This window comes from Triturus cristatus, chromosome 9 (genome assembly GCF_964204655.1).
Source record: "Triturus cristatus chromosome 9, aTriCri1.1, whole genome shotgun sequence".
In the NCBI taxonomy this organism is placed as follows: Eukaryota; Metazoa; Chordata; class Amphibia; order Caudata; family Salamandridae; genus Triturus; species Triturus cristatus.
The window spans coordinates 1019932234-1019948050 of NC_140592.1; the positions used below are offsets into that span (position 1 = coordinate 1019932234).

At 47.7% G+C, this 15817-nt stretch overlaps 1 protein-coding gene across 8 annotated transcripts in view; it reads right to left on the reverse strand.

The window, feature by feature from the left end:
* Positions 1–15817, reverse strand: part of TTLL5 (tubulin tyrosine ligase like 5) — a 1306640-nt gene that overhangs the window by 1200922 nt on the left and 89901 nt on the right. The gene's annotated exons all lie outside the window — the stretch shown is intronic.

Genomic DNA, 15817 nt, shown 5'->3' on the forward strand with positions numbered 1-15817 from the left:
TATTTAAAAATTATGATTTAAAAAAACCATAGGTTACAGATATGTTATAGTTTTTTCAGTGAATTTCTAAGGTTTTTTTAAATGCTAATTCCTAACTATAACATACCTGAAACCTATGGTTTTTTCAGTGAATTTCAAAGGTTTTTTAAATGCTAATTCCTAACTATAACACCCCTAAAACCTATGTTTTTTTCAGTGAATATATATATATATATATATATATATATATATACACACTTTTTTTTTACCTTTATTTTTCATTTTGTAACAACAAAAACATATCGTCAACGATACAGCATATAGGGGCATACCTTCGATTTGGTTAGTAACACTCAGTACAGGTGGCAGCATTGGGGATAGAAAGGAACAATAGGGGTACATATTCATTCATAAGAATAACACAGTGAGGTACAAGCATGGGATACACCAAACACACACAGGCTGTTCACTGCTGGAATTAATTCTCTCGCCCCCCATTATAATCGGGCAGGTCTTCCTCATCCGACCCGCTTTCCCCGCTCCCTAGAGTATTGTGGGCGGAGGTCTCTCCCTCCGTCAGCCCCGAAGTACACATTTCTCACCATTCCATCAGGTCGGCTTGTAGTTTCTCGTCCCTATGGGTAAGTTTCATATGTGCTTCTTCGGCTACTGACCACTCTCGCACATCCTTAAGCCAGACCGGCAATTCCGTGCCTCTCTGTCCATCCATGTTATGGCCACCCTACGTCTAGCTAGCACTAGCATTATTAGTAGCAATTTATATGGAATTTTCCTTTTCTTGGGCTTCCTTACGGATGCAAGTAGGCAACAGAAAGGCTCTGGTCTCAACTGAAGGCCAGTGGCTTCACTAATCTTACTGACCACCCCCGTCCAGAACTGCCTGACTACTGAGCACTCCCACGCCAGATGCAGAAAGTCCGCCTTTTCTACGTCGCACCTCGTGCATCTATCATCCCTGTCACGTGAAATGCGTTTTAATGTTACTGGGATTAAGTATGTGCGATGTAAGAAATTGAAGTGTGTCCGTTTAAATCTGGCATTGCAAGAGACAGTGCGTGTAAGGGTGCCTATGTATGCCCACTGTTTCTTTTCCTACTGGGTGCCTAGATCCTTCTCCCAGGCAGCCCTGGACGGTGGTACTAGGGGCGTGGAGTCCTGTTTCATGACTTTATAGAGGAGAGAGATCAGTTTGCGACCAGCACCACACGTAAGCAGGATATCTAATGTTTGTGTCGGATGTGGGATGTCCGGGTATTGTGGCCAGGTGACCTTTACCACCTCGTGAATACCTCTGTAGTGTAAGAATTGCCCCTGCCCAAGGCCAAAGCTCTCCACCGCCTGTTCATAAGTGTTAAATGTCTCATTGGGAAAAAGGTCAGCAAGAATTTCACAGCCACCCTCCCTCCAGGTTTGGAATGACATATGCATTCCCATGTTTGTAAAGGGGGCCAGTATCCAAATCTGTAGTTCCATATGAAATGGTGCTTTCCCTAAGACCTTCTCAACGAACCGCTGCCACATTTCGGCCGTGTGTCTCACCACGTAGGGGAGCGTTGCCTTCGCACCCCTGCCCTGCATTAGCACCGTCTGAAGTGTCAGGGTATCCGCCCTTCCGGACAGAAGGCATTTTTCCCAATTGTCCGCGTCAGTCAGCCAGTGGGCCGCAGGTTGCAATTGAGCGACGTAATAGTATAGGAGTGGAGCCTCCAAGCCACCCTCTTTATAGCTGCGTATGACAGAGTTTAGGGCTACCCTACTTCGCCGTCCGGCCCACGGCAGGGACATGAGAATTGTATTCAGGGTCTTTAAGACGCGTGTCGGTAACGGGCATAGTGAGTTCAGGAGGACATATAGGGTCCTGGGAAGCATCACCATCTTGGAGATGGCCAGCCTGCTCATCAATGACAGTGGAAGGGTTTTCCAAAATGTCACCGAATGCTGTAGGGAAGTGAGTACCCGGTCTATGTTCCTGACCAGCGCTTGTGTGTCTGTCGGCGCAACCTGTATCCCCAGGTATCGGAAACCCGCCCTCTCCATTGCAGTCCCAGGTCGGGGAGATCCTCTAGGGGCACCAAAGCTAGTCCCGCCAATGGAACGATCAGTGACTTATTACGATTGAGGCGCAACCCAGATACCTCTCCAAATCTATCCAATTGACGCAGCAGATCAGGCAGTGCCTCCCAGGGGGAGGCCAAATAAAAAGGGGCATCATCAGCATACAGGGAAATAACGTGGCTCGTGTCACTTACTCTAATTCCCCACTGATCCATTTCCGCTCTGACCCGAACCGCAAATGGTTCTATGGCAAGGGCGAACAATAGGGGCGAAAGTGGACACCCCTCGCGAATACCCCGACCCAGCTGCCATTCTTATGAGCGAGCACCCCCGAGCTTAACCCTCGCGCGAGGCACCGTGTACAGTATGCGAATCCAGCAACAGAATTTGGGTCCCAGCCCCGTGACCCGTAGCACCTCCAAAAGGTACCCCCCGTCTACCGGATCAAATGCCTTGGCTAGGTTGATGGAAACAAGTACCATCTGTTCCTCCTGATCACGTACTTCATGCATAACATGATTTAGCCGGCGCAGATTCATAGCCATGTTCTGGCCCAAAATAAAACCACATTGGTCCTCATGCACCAAGTGCAGCATGTATGGCCCTAAACGGGAGGCCAAGAGCTTACACAGAATTTTAGCATCCGTATTTATCATAGTAATTGGCCGGTATGACGAGGGCTCATGGGCATCCTCTCCCGGCTTCAGAATCTGGGTGGAAGATCACCGCGTTCAAAGGCCTTCAGATACACCTGTAATAGGAGGTGGGGCAGCGTGCCCATAAAGGCCTGATAAAACTCGGGGGGGTGGTGCCAGTCACTCCCCTGGGACTTAGCCCTTGGTAAGTGCTGTTGCATGGAGTGCACCTCCTCTAGTGTTAGGGGCTCTTCGAGCTCTTTCCGTATCGATTCAGGGATAGACCGTAGGGTCAGGTCGTGCAGATAAGGGAGATAAGCTGTAGCGCTAACCGCTGGATCCGCGGCATATACTGTCTGCAAATGGGATTTCAAGACTCGCAGTAGACCCAACTCAGAGTGGATCAGGCCACCAGTGGGCTCCCGCAGAGCCACGATTGCGGCAGGGGTTTGTTCTCGTCGGAGAATCCAGACCAACAAGCGACTCGATTTGTCCCCTTCCCTATGGAGGTGTTGTCTGTATTGTGTGAGGGTATACTTGTCGAGCCTGTCCCAAATATCATGAATGTGCTCTTGAATGCCGCGTTCCCTAGTCCCGTCCTCTACGTCCAGAGCGTCTCGGATCTGTGCCTCCAGGAGGTTTCGCTCCTCTATGCACAGCTCCCGTTTATAGCTGCTTGCGGACCCCACATGTTAGACTCAAGCAGGCACCCCTCACCACCGCTTTCAAGGCCTCCCATTTCATGGCTCTCGACAAATCGGGTCCCATCCAGTTTAGGTCGATATAATCAGTTATTGCAGATTCTATGTGTTGCTTCCCTAATGGGTCCTCGAGTACCTCCGCCGGTAACCTCCAAGTCCGGGGGCGACGAGCAGGGGCCCCTCAATCAAACCACCAAAGCCACAGGGAAGTAATCAGATAGGACACGCGCCTGATGTGTCACCTCTAAGGACACAACAGTGTCTGGGTTCGCCACTAAAAATCCTGTCCAGCAGACTGTGAGTGTTGTGAGTGGGGGAGAAACAAATGTACACTTTCTGGGTTGGGTGTCTCTGACGCCATACATCCTAGGCCCCTATATTCCCCATAACCTCTGGGAGCTTCACTGTCTTTCTCGGCTTCGTGCCCTTACGAGGTGGGAACCTGTCGAGATCAGGATCTAGCACACAATTAAAATCTCTCACCAGATGAAAGGGACTTCTAGTTCCGCCACCAGGACCTCCGGCAGGGCCTGAAAAAAGTCTGGGTCATCCGTGCAGGGGGCAGAAGTATTCAATACAGCAATGTCTCTTCCATCAAACATAACTCTGAGGAGTATGTATCTCTCATGAACGTCAGCTTCCACATAGTGAAGGTCAAATGGGGTCCCTGGGGCCACCCACACAAGGACTCCCCTGGCATAAGTAGAGATTGAAGAGTGGAAAACCTGCCCGCCATTTTTTTCGCCAGCCTCTGAGCTCTTTCTTCATTGAGATGGGTTTTCTGGAGACACGCTAACGAGACCGGATGTCTCTGGAGAAAGGACAGCACCCTATATCTTTTGGTACATGTACCAAGCCCTCTCACATTCCAGCGTAAGAATTTAAACCCCATTGGTGGTATAACAACCGGCTTCTAAGTGTTTCCCCTCCCGAATAGCGACATACAACCTGTTCCCTACATGCTGCATAAACAATAAACAAATAAACCAAAAAAGACCCCCCATGAACACCCTCCCACGAGCAATGTGCTTACAACTATACATACATAAATGCTCTTCCCATGCTGGTGCCAGGACGTGCACAGCTGCCCTATCAGCCCAACATAGGCTGAAAACTACCCTCAAAGAAAAAACGAACTCTCAACTCTCGATTCAGCCCAGTCGCCTCGAAGCAGGCATCAGTGCCCTGGACTACCCATTTCTATGTTTCTGATATAACAGCGCCAGTCCTCTTCTCAAACCCAGCAGTATGTATGGCATATCCGAGTAGATACTTGTTCCGCCCCAATTCTCCCTCCAGACTAACCCCCCCCCCGAGAGGTACATATCTAAAAAGCACAGCACCAGAGTCCCAGAGAGTTAATTGCCACCAGGCTATCAATCTAGAACCCCCATACCTCAAAATAAACATTGCTTTCACGGCAAGTCTGGAGTTGGTGTAGAAGGTTCCATAATAGTTTCCGGGACCACATGGTTGGTCGGACTCAGAGTCTCAGGCACTAGTCCCACATCTGGAGTGTCCGTTAGAGTTTGTGGAGAAGAGTCGCCGGAGTCCGAAGATTCCACTCACAGGGCTCCATCATCCCCCACCGTGATTCTCTGTCTTTCCGCTTGGGCACAGCTGGCAGACTGGTTCCTGCACCTGCCCCTCCGATTCCTCGGGGGCCTAGTCCCCCATGTGCTCCAGGAACCCCTCTGCTCCTGCTTGGGGAGCACCTCTCCTCTGATTTCTTACCACTCCCACACTTCTTCTGGGGAGTCAAAAAAGTGGGCTTTTCCCTGGGATATCACCTTTAGTTTTGCGGGGTATAGTAACATGTACTGTAGGTGTAGTTCACTAAGCTTTTGCTTGATGCCGGGGAAAGATTTCCTCTGTTCCTGTACCTGGCGGATATAGTCCGGATATATTTAAACTTTTGCATTGTCATAGGTGAGATCTGGCCCTTCCCTCGCAGCTTTCAAAATACAGTCCCTGTCCTGGTAATTCATGATTCTGGCTATAAGGACCCTGGGGGTCGCTCCCGGGGGCGGCGGAGGGACCAGCGCCCTATGGGCTCTCTCCACCACAAAGACCTCTGAAAGACCCGTGGGACAGAGCTTGGTGCGTATCCAGTTTTCCAGAAAACGCTCCGCATTGCCCTGCTCTGCGCGCTCCGGAATGCCCAGGACCCTGATATTGCTGCGGTGGGCCCTTCCCTCTGCTTCCTCCGCTCGGCGCTCCAGTGGCATTAGTCAAATTCAAATTCAATTTTTTTTTATTTGATTTAGTTCTCTACTGAGAACAGAAAATAAGGAGTTTAAAAACAGCAAAATTACATCTGTGACGAAAAAGACTTTGTAACATTCATCCTAATACAAATTTATAAAAAAGTTTTAAAAATTTGAACAGGTTATAACAGGCAAATTCATTAGGAGATGATTTTAAAAGAGAAATCAAACTCTGTTCATTTGCACAGTTGCACTTTGTTTGGATTGGCTTTAAGAACCTCTTTCTAGCAGCAACGACTGTGGAATTAGGGCATACGAACAGTGCATGTATCAAGTCTTGAACTCCTCCTTGACAGAGGTCGCATAGGCTTCCGGCATTTTTGTTGTGTGTCCAATTGCAAGTTAGGGATTTAAAAGGAAGAATCCCAAGTCGAAGTAAAATTATGCATCGCCAGGCGCCGTGACTTAAAGTAAAAGTAAGATAGTGTTGCCTTTGCTTAAATTCCATTGAGTCGGCGTATGCCTTGTACAGTAACAGTTTTGAACAGTGTAAAATGTCAAGATCATAACTTATTCTTAGAGCTGAGTGTTTTAAAAAAAGTTTCAAGTGTGCCGGGGTCCAGGATTTCAGCAGATCCACTGTACATTCTGTTAACTTCAGTGCAAACGTTAGATTTTGATAAAAAACATATTTTGTAGATCCTTGATCAAAGATTTCCGATCTTAGCAGTGCTCTTAGGGTTCCTGGTTCTGCGTGCAAGATGTTATATGCCCATTGTATTATGTTGGTAATTCCCCTGGCATATGTACTGGTTAGAGAACACTCAAGGCGCAGGGCTTGCGCGGGCACAGCTTGAGGCACTTTAGTTAGTTTCCGGAGGCTCTGGCTTTCTTTAAGTTGTATTGGATGCCATTGACTTATTGGGATGTGTTCGAGAGCATATGAAAGAACGGATGGAATCTTTGTACTGAAGAAAGGATAAGAAAGGCCTGCGCCCGGTAGAGGAGTACAGTCTTTGGAGCGCCCCGGTGGGAACATCTGCTTTATGGGCCAAGTGCTGGAGGTGGGAAATATTTTTTAAAGTTTGAGTAAATATACGCCCCAAATAGGTGTATTCCTCCACTATTTCCAGCAATTTCCCTCCTAAGGTCCAGTTGTAGTTTGTATGTTTTTGTTTTTCTCTGAAAGGGACTATTTTAGTTTTTGCTATGTTTGGAACTAAAAAATTCCTTTCAGTATATGTTGAAAGTGCATCCAGATTCCTTTGAAGACCGAATGGAGTAAGGTTGAGAATAATCATATCGTCTGCATACAGCAGGGTGTGCATTTTAGACAATGCTATTTTCGGATGAAAGTTGTTTACCTGCGCAAAGCAACCCGGAAGATCACTGAGGTACAGGGAAAATAGTAGAGGAGCTAAAATACACCCTTGCTTTAGTCCATTCGATGTTTTAATTGGGGATGTAAGGCCCTTTTCTTGCCCAAGTAACACTTGACACCAGGTTTCTGAATGTAGTGCAACAATTATACGGAGTAGATTTTCTGGGATTCCCAATTTTTTTAGCTTTCGCCAGAGCATTGATCTGTCCATCCTGTCAAATGCTGTTGAGAAGTCAATGAAGGCAGAGTAGACGACCTGTGATTTCGGGACCACGTATTTATCAATTATTGCTTGGAGCATAGCTATATTATCGTTTACAGAATGATTTTTCTGGAACCCAGCTTGATTTATCGGGATAGATCCAGTTGAGAAAGTAAATGTAAATGTAAATGTCAAGGTACTTATAGAGCGCACTGTCACCAGACGGCCACCTTGCGGTGTCACCTTTGCGGTTTCCTGGCGCTGATACTCATACCACTGTGGAACCCCTCCTGGCTTTCCCTGTGAAGTGTCCACTCCTGGGCACCCCCAGGGTGAAGCCAGGCATCCTTAGCGCTGTTGGGGCCTGTGTGGAGGCTAAGCAAGCTATTGCCCAGAGTTGCAGCGTGGGGCCCATGATTAGAATAGGCACCGAGGCGAGAATAGACAGGTCCGAGGAAATTGAGCCCGAGCCCCGCCGAGGCGGGAATCGAACCCTGGTCCCTGGCCAGAACTCTGCTTCAGGGTCTGCCGCTCTAACCATTGAGCCACACTCCTCCACTCTTTGTCCACTCTTTGAGATGTTCCAGTACACTGGCCGCGAAAACCTTTCCTGAGGCATCCAGGAGGGCAATCTGTCGGTAATTGTCGTGCGACTGCCGAGAGCCCTTCTTATGAAGTGGAATGATTATACTTCCTTTCCAGGAGCTAGGAATTTCGCCAGTGACGAAGCAATAAGAAAAGAGAGGAGCTAGAAACAAGCTCCACTCCTTTGAATTCTTTTGGAGCACCTTTATCGGTATCAAATCTGGGCCCATTGCTGCAGATGATCTTGCTTTTCTTACAATAAGTTCAATTTGAGAGGGTGAAGGAGCAAGATTGTCGAGAGTGGTTACTCCGGTCTTATCTACTTGGGGTTTCGTGCTTTCTGCCCTCTCGTTCTCCCTGTATTAACTTGTTAGGTACCCTTCCCATTCTCTTGGAGGAACTAGTGCAGATTGTAAAGATTTTTTTGTGCCCGTTTCTTTTGCAATGAGGGCCCAGTATTCACGCATGTTTTTTTGCTTAACCGCAATCTGGATGTCCATCCATTTCTTATCCTGTTGCGCTTTTCTTTGCTTATCTTTTGCCCTTCGATGACGATATGTAAGCGTTTTAATTTCCTTTTGTCTACTTTCGGAATACTGTAGAAATTGCGCCCGAATTAATTTATTGAGTTTTATTGCATGTAAATCCATATTTTTCTTTTTGTTTTTTCTTGAATGAGAGTTACGCTGGTTAAAAAATCCTTGCAGACATTCCACCAGTTTCTTTAGAGTAACTTTAAACTTTGCTATTGGATCTGTCAGGTCTGAATTCTCAAGTATTTGCACTAGATTTTTCCTTATTATGTCGTTATCAAGTACTTGGATATTCCAGGTGAGACGTCCTCGCCCCTGGTTCACCTGTGCTGGACTTTTTGAGAACATATTGTAACCCGTAGTGCTAGATTTCACTATTAAACCAGTGGTAAGTTTTAAGCTTGCATTATCGCTGCCCTGGTTGAAGTTGATGCTTAAGTGTGTTATTCTCCTGAACAGATCCTGGCTACATATCATGTAATCTAGTATTGAGGAATTAAAAATACCTTTTCTTGTACGGGCTGCCGGTATGTCACCTTCGATGTTACCATTTAAGATTTTGGGAGCAAAGAAAGTATTATTTTCCCTCGTTTATCAGCTTTAATTCCTGCGGGAAAGGTATGGGTAGATATTGGCGGGGCCTCCTCTTGTTGTCCATATTCCCATTTCTCCAGTAGGTCATTGGAGATTTTCCCGTTAAAATCACCTGTTAGGAATATTGACGGGAATCCTTGATTTTCTACCACCTCTTCCATTTCCTGGAGTATTTCGCACATAAGAGGATCGAATTTGGGGCCAGGCGGAATATATAGACTAAAGATAAGTAAATCATTTGGTATGCCCGTTTGCTCCTTCTGGCACTTGATCTTAATACATTGACTATTCAATGACTTCATAGGTATGATCTCCTGGTCCCAGAGAAAGTCTTCACTGAGAAGTACTGCAAGTTCACCTTTGACGTGACCCCGGCTAACTGGTTCTGCTGGGATGTCATATACAATGTATTTGTCTAGATAAAAAGTTTCCTGGAGTGCCACGATCCCCTGGTCGTCTTCCAGTATCATTGCGAATTTCTCCTGACTTTTCCCCGCTATATTCCAGGAGACAATGCTCAAACCTTGGCTAAAGAGGGAGTATGTTCGCCCTTCCCTGTTTATTACCATTTATGTTCTCCGCAATCCAGGACCAGTGCTTTGCATCTGTTGTTATCTCCTCGTTAGGGATGGAATTATTCCAGATTTTTCTTTCTCCATTCCTAATCGAGATAGTTAGTTCTTGGTTGGCAGTACTTATTGAGTCAGTTAAACCATTGTAGCCTTGGGCGGGTAGATGATTTTTCATGTTGATGGTCTCTTTAAAGGAGTTCCGGTTATGGAGTCCCTTATTGGTGATTGCTGTGACGTTGTATCCATTTTTAAACAGGATTTCTCTTTCCTGTAGAATAATTCCCGGGATAACTGAGGACCAGAATTCCACTACAGCCACCGTGGTTTCAAATTTTAAAAATTACCAGTTTCATTTCTGTGCTTGAGAAGGTTTGGAGCGGATGTTTCTTTTGAATTAGGTTCATAATTCGCTCCCGATTGAGTGGGTCATTTCCAGATGGAAATAGATCTGTAAACTCCAGAAAGCATGATTGAGTGTGTAGTTCATAGGGTTGGTCTGTCGTTTGAATGGATACTGGATAAACCGGTTTAACTTGACTTATGCCAGTTAGAAAGTTCCCTGCCAAGGGATTTAGGATGTTAGCGATCTCTTTAACTTGTGTGCCGGTCTGCTCCGTGGTAGATTGATTTTAATTATTTTTCAATGATTCGTCACGTTCGATTATTTGGTTATCCGGTGGTGGAGAATTTGGAAATTTTAACGTGCGTGGTTTTTGCTTCGCAAATCTCCTGATTAATCTTTTTTTCTGCCTTTTCCTTATATTCTTATTAGCTCGCTTTTCCTTTTTCGCTAAAATTATCTCCAAAGATGGTGAAGATGGAAAGTCGGAACTTGTACTTCTTTTTTTGGTTTTAATTATAGGAGAGTACTTAATTTGCTTAACAGTATGATAAAAAATCGGATAGAATGGTCTAGTCGAATTTGGAACTTCATTGTTGTCTACTTCCTCAAATAGGTTTTTAAGCGAAAACACTTGTGTGTTCTCCGCCTTTTTTTGCTTTCCCCCCCCCCCCGTTTGGGTTGTGCATGCTTCTTCTTTAGTATTCCGGCTTCCTTTGGAGAGGTATCCTTGTGGTAGTGGTGAGGAGACTCGGTTTTTCTAATTCCTTTGCAAGATGGTGACTGGCAAATACAATATTGCTCCCTTTTTTTCTACGAGGTATTATAAAATACCTAATTGAGTGTCCAACAGCTGGTCTGAGTTTTCCATCATGTTCCCCAAGAGAGTGAGAATTGATTCTAGGATTTTTTGCAAAGTGAATAACGCGTTGGATACAAGGATCTGGCAATTTGGAGATTGTAAATGCCTTGTAGAAAAAAATTCTGGTGATTGGGAAAAATTCCTGGATAAAGTTGGTGATTTTGGAGGAGTACTATTTACAATTGTCGTGTGCTTCTCTGTTTCTCTAGGCTCTCGACTCAGGAGAGATACATTAATGTCTGGTAAAGTAAAATCTGCTGCAGAGATTTGGTGACATTTTTGTTCCAGTTGAGATTTAGGAATTATTTTAGGAATTATTTCCTGATCTTGCAGTACTTCTCTTTGTTCCAGGTCTTGAACTATATAGTTAGTGGCTTTGTCTCCCTTAAGGTTTTTTTGTTGTTCCTTTATGTTAGACCTGTCAGCCCTTTGGCAGTTTCCTCCTCATTTTTATTATTTTTGTCCCTTTTCCCCTTCTCATTTTTTCTGTCTACCAAACTTATTGGGGTTCTGATGTAGAGGCTCTGGGCGCTTCACCCTCACTTCCTGAGGGAGAGGCGCAAGGTGCTCCACTGAGGTAAATAGGGGAGATTCGCAAAATGGTGGCTCCAACTGTCACCTCAGCACCTGGGCCATGACTGCCATGAGAGGTTCCGGAACCTTCTGGGCCCTTCTGGCAAGTCAGGCCCAAGGTGATAAATAGAGGTGGCAGGAGGGCAGCCATTTTAAGATTGGTGGGGACTGCGGAAGGTTCAGGAGTAAGGCGCCTGTGTGAGGAGGTGGTTGTACTTAGAGGGGAACAGACAGGTCCCAGGGTCTGCTCAGAGTCCTAAACCTAGTAACGTCACCCCTCACCCTGTGACCGGTCCCTGAGTGCCGCCCGTGACTTTTGAGGTCCTTGTACCTGAGGAAGTCTCCAGGTAGTTTGAACCCCTGACCCCCTGGACCTTGGAGTGGGCCAGCGCCTGGGCCAACCTCTCCCCAAATCTGTTGTCATCTGGGAGTTTTGGACTGATCCAGTGTGTCACCCTCTCTGACGAAGAAGAGAGGTGGTTGTGCCCCAGCCCCGGGAGTCTGGTTGCCTCAGTCCCTGTGTGGAAGCCGGCGTCTTGTGATTCACCCTGCCCCTCCACGAGACCCATTTTCGGAGCCCTGGCTGTTTCTACTTCTTTTCCCCCCACCTGAAGTTGAGAGGTTACCTAGGGTCCCTTGGCAGGAGACGCTGCCATTGTGAGGCCGAAGGCGGGGAATTGGCTCCGGGTGTGTGTCCGCTGTGAGGGAGCAGCGCGACCGCCCATCGGAGATTCTCCTCAATAAGGAAGTGAGGCAGTGAAGCTGCGGCCCTGGTCACATGAGAGGAGCCGGAGCGGATCCCGGATATCGGCCGCAGGAGGGAGCGTCTGCTGTCAACGAAGTTTCCTGGTAAAGTGCCCCGTGTGGTGATATTCTGCCTCAGGGAAGCGGAGAGGCGTCTGTCACCACTAGAGAACGTACACCCGGGGGAATCCCTTGGGGGAGGTGGCCTGTAAGTGCATGCGGTTTCGTTCCCCTTCTTACGGGAGGACTCCCTCGCTGTTTGCCCCCCCCCTGAGCTCCGCGCCAGAGGTGAGAGACCCAGCACCGAGAACTGTCCTGGATGAGGACTTCGCTTGCAGACAGTAAGCTGGGAACACAGCGCGGGGCAGGGGAGAGAACTGGGGCCTGATTGTTCGTTTATCAAGAATTGAGAGGGAAGGCCAAGTAAGGTCGTGGTAGTTACTGGCAGGCTCACGTCTGGTGAGGAAAGTAATAGGTTGAACCCAAGCCTCAGAAAGCGCCTAGATGGATGGCGTAACGGGGACAGAGTAGAGTCAGGGTTATGGAATTCGACCAATAAACTAACTGAAGGTAGCCCTTGTCTGTCAACTGTACCCCTGGAGCCCCACTAATGCTTATAGACCTAGAGATTGAGGGGTGACCCGGTATTGTGGAAACGGAGGGGGTTCTTCAGAGTGCAGACAGCCGGGTGGGACCACTTAGTGGGTATAAAGACATGCTGTGTTAGAATTATCTTGAAATGTTCTTGGGAAACGTACTGAAATGGTTTAACTTGAAATGTTCTTGGGAAACGTACTGAAATGGTTTAACTTGAAACGTTCTTGGGAAACGTACTGAAATGGTCTAACTTGAAATGTGGTGAACTGCTCTTCCTGAAACGTACGAAATGTCAATCTTTGGACTGTGATGAAAAAGTATTCTGAGTTGTTATGCCATGTGTTATTCCTAAGTAAAGGGAGCTGTTCATCCTGTAATGTAATGAACCGCTACACTCCAAAGTGAGAAACCGGATAACCAAGTTTGTTAGGAAAAGATAAAGACTTTGAGTATTCCTTAAATTTAATCGGTGTAGTGTCCTCTTTGGGTGAAGTAACGTTGAGATTGTGAGCTGGGTGTGATGCAAGCACGTGACGCTGTGTTGGGAGGAAAGCCTGTGAGCCTGAGCCAAGCTACCAAAGGACGCTAGGTCCAACACTTTAGATCTACCAAGTGGACTTCGGTGGTATTTCCGACGTTCTGCGCATTACCTTGGATGTACACGTTTCCTTGCTCATTAAGTTCATACCCTTTACCAGTGTCGTTTATTTTTGGGAAAAATTGCGTTATTTCTACATTCCTTAGCACATGTCCTATGGGAGCCTTCTTTCCTGCATTAATTTGTGTGGCTTGCTGTGTTCTGAGTCTTTTCATGAATATGGTACGAGATTTTAATTTTTTGTAAGCCATACTGAATCTAAGCAGGTGCAGTAGTGTTTTTTAGAAATGAATACACCATTTAGCAGGTTTTTTACTTCTAGTGATACAAGGTAAAACTAGATGTTAGACTTTCTAATTAAACTTTTATGAAGGCTAATCCAAAGGAGAATAGATACCAAGGTATTGTAGCGGGATGTAAGAAGGTATGTGGTGATATAAGATGATTTTCTGCTCGAATGCCGCAGATCTATCTGCTCATCTGAGACCTTCTAATGGCGAAGTCCCTGGTGATCTGTCCACGCCAGCAATAACAATCCCAGTCTCTTCTTATATAGCGAAAATAATAGAGCCGGCACCGCCGCCAGGAATCCAGAGGCCGAGGGCAGCACCCAGGCTGAACACAGAACACAACCCGGCGCCCACAGTGCACCACGGTCAACAGCGCCACAGGGACGAAAACCCCCCAGGACCAGAGCAGCGCCGCCGCCCACCTGCCCCAGGCACAGCAGTCCACGGTCCAAATCCTGCACGCCTGCCGCACACCACTCACTGCTCATCAGCTTTGTCCCATCTGCATCAGGTTCAGTGATCGGCGTTCAGGTGCGCCAAAAGGATCACAGAAGGAGATGATGGGCGGCTTCAATCGCTGGTAACGGTGGTTCCCGACTCCTACTGCGGTAAGATAAATGATTGACAGCTTCAACCGCTATTATCAAGAAGCTCGTAACTCCAGGTGCAGAAGGGAGAGTGTTGAGAATATTGGCGGCTTCAGCCGCTGGTAGTTGAGGCTGGTGGTGTAGATCAGCAGCTCGCGGGTTCTGCCGCTGGAGGTAAAATGTGCACTTTTAAATGTGAGAAAAGTCTCACGCGGCTCCTGCAGCGGATAGAGATGGATTTGGTGGCTCCAGTGCAGCTAGGCTCCTGCCTTGTTGCAAAAATATCAGCTTTTGTATCAGAGGGAATGGTTTCCTCCCCCCTGAGGTCTGCAGCCTCTGAGTGCCACTTCGGCCGCTCGCAGCCTTTCAGGGCCGGTGGCTGTAGTCAGCTGGGAGAGCTGCTGCCTCAGAGACGCCACTTCTCCCTGAAGCTGCACAATGTCCCGCTCCACCGTTGAGACCTTGTCTGCCACTTTCCGCAGGTCCGCCCTCAGCAAATTTACATCGATGGAAACAGTTTCAATCTGCTTTTCAGGGCCCAGATCATCAGCGTCACACCAGCCCTACCCCAGCGGGGCTCCAGATTCACCCCGCAGGAGGCTCCCAGTGTCCAGAGGCCCCCCACCGCCGGCATCAGGCTCCCCAGGAGATCCACATTGAGAGATCCCCAGCCGCTCAGTGTCGCCGCATCTCAGTCGCATGTAGGCCACGGCCTCACGCCACCTGCAGCAGGGGTCGCCGTGTTCAATCCTCGTAGTCCACCCTCACAGCATACCCCTCAGTGACAGGGAGGAGGCCATATCCGCCCGGCTCCCGAGGATGGCCGGCGCAGATCCAGGCCCCTCCAGCACTCTGGCGCCGAAATATCTCGCGGCTCACCCCCCGGCCCTAGTCACACTCAGGAGCAGGAACGATGACACAGGGGACCCATCGCACTCCGGGAGGTCCCCATTCTCAATGGGGACCTCCTCCATCTCCGTCAGGGTCCTCGGAGCACCCGTGGGCGGGATCACAGTCTCTGACGGCCAGCCGTATCTCAGCCGGGTGTAGGCAGCATTCCCAGCCTCGCGTAGTCCGCCCCCTTCACGCAGTCACCAGGGAGCTCGGCCCCAGCATCCGGGAGCAGGTCGTGGATAGGGCTCTACTCTTCACAGGGGGCCTCCACCGCTTTCAGGGCCCCAACCGGGCTCACAGAGCAGCTGTGGGCGTCCAGGCAAAGCATAAAACAGTATTTTGGCGACAGGCTGGTCGGGTGCTGAAGGAGCTCACGTCCTGTCGGCCATGTTGCTTGGCCACGCCCCCCCCCTCTATATACATTTGAATGTGGTACATTTGACATCTGGGAAAGCCTTTCTGTTAGAGAGTGTTACACAAATAAAACCCCATACCTTATTCTGAAAACAGTCTTTTGATGCGTCTCGTTTTATAAAAGTGAAATCCCTTTCCTGGTGTTGTTTTAATTGCTTTGCCGTGTTTGTGCCTCTGTGTGGGAGGGCGGTATTTTCTATTATTTGAAAGGGCGAAGCAATCCGGAACCTTAAGTTGCAATAGCCGTTTTTGGGTACATATACACAACAAGATCAATTCCAGAGCTTATTAAGATGATGGACTTAGTATGTGGGAAAACTCTAATGGAAAAACCACTCTCTCCATCCAAGTAACTCCACTAAATCCCTACGTGTTGAAATCATTTTGGAAGAAGAGTTCTAATGGGAAACAACCTTTACAACGCAGTCATTACATCACACTACCTTTACATAG